The following is an 848-nucleotide window of genomic DNA, read 5'->3' as shown; positions in this document are numbered from 1 at the left end:
CTATAAATTCTGAAATGTACATACTTAGTACTATATGTCTGCTAACATAAATCTTAAATACATTATAGAAAATTTTATACCTGCCAAACAGTCCTAATTTTGGCATATAATCCTAAAATTAAATAGATATAAAACACTAAAATTTTTAACAACCCTTAACACTTGCTGCTGTGTTCATTATGACATGTGCCTTGTATAGAACAATTGAATTATTTCCCCTACACATCTCTTGAACCGCAAATATCTGGAATTATTTTGTTTTTGACATGTCCATCTTGACATTATTCTTAAATGTGTGCTTATGTAAGAAGTACATGGTTCTAAAATTTCACAATTCTTCTAAACTTACTTTTTGTTGAATTGCCTAGTTTAAGAAAATCAATTACACTTTATATATAAAAAATATTCTGTGCTCAATTCAGCATCACATAAACTAACATTGTAATGATACTGAGAAGATTAGCATGGCCCCTGCGCAAGGATGACAGGCAAATTCCTGAAGCATTCCATAGTTTTACAACAATAGATGCTGGAGGGGATGTGGACAGAAGGGAACCTTACTGCATTCTTGGTGGGAGTGTAAACTTTTTCAACCATTTTGGAAATTAGTATGGAGGTTCCTCAAATGACTCCACATAGATCTCCCCTATGATCCAGAAATCCCACTTTGGGGCATTTACCCAAATGATCACAAACAAGACCATACTAAAACTACCAGCACAACTACATTTATTGCAGCATTATTTAAGATAACTAAGATATGGAACCAACCCCGATGCTCCTCAGCAGAAGAATGGATCAAGAGGATGTGTTTTATATAAACAATGGAATTCTATGCCTCCATCAGA

The 848-nt window shown here is 33.8% G+C and overlaps 1 non-coding gene across 1 annotated transcript; it reads left to right on the top strand.

Moving 5' to 3' along the window:
- Window positions 1–409: 409 nt before the first annotated feature.
- On the top strand, window positions 410–516 carry LOC122096687. Its single transcript, XR_006145365.1, has one exon. It is a non-coding gene; the product is annotated as a U6 spliceosomal RNA (small nuclear RNA).
- The last annotated feature ends 332 nt before the right edge of the window (window positions 517–848 follow it).

The sequence above is a fragment of the Dipodomys spectabilis genome, unplaced genomic scaffold (assembly GCF_019054845.1).
Source record: "Dipodomys spectabilis isolate Male_0828 unplaced genomic scaffold, ASM1905484v1 ptg000386l, whole genome shotgun sequence".
In the NCBI taxonomy this organism is placed as follows: domain Eukaryota; kingdom Metazoa; phylum Chordata; class Mammalia; order Rodentia; family Heteromyidae; genus Dipodomys; species Dipodomys spectabilis.
Note: the sequence above shows the minus strand (reverse complement) of the source record. Positions and strands in the feature narration are given on the sequence as shown.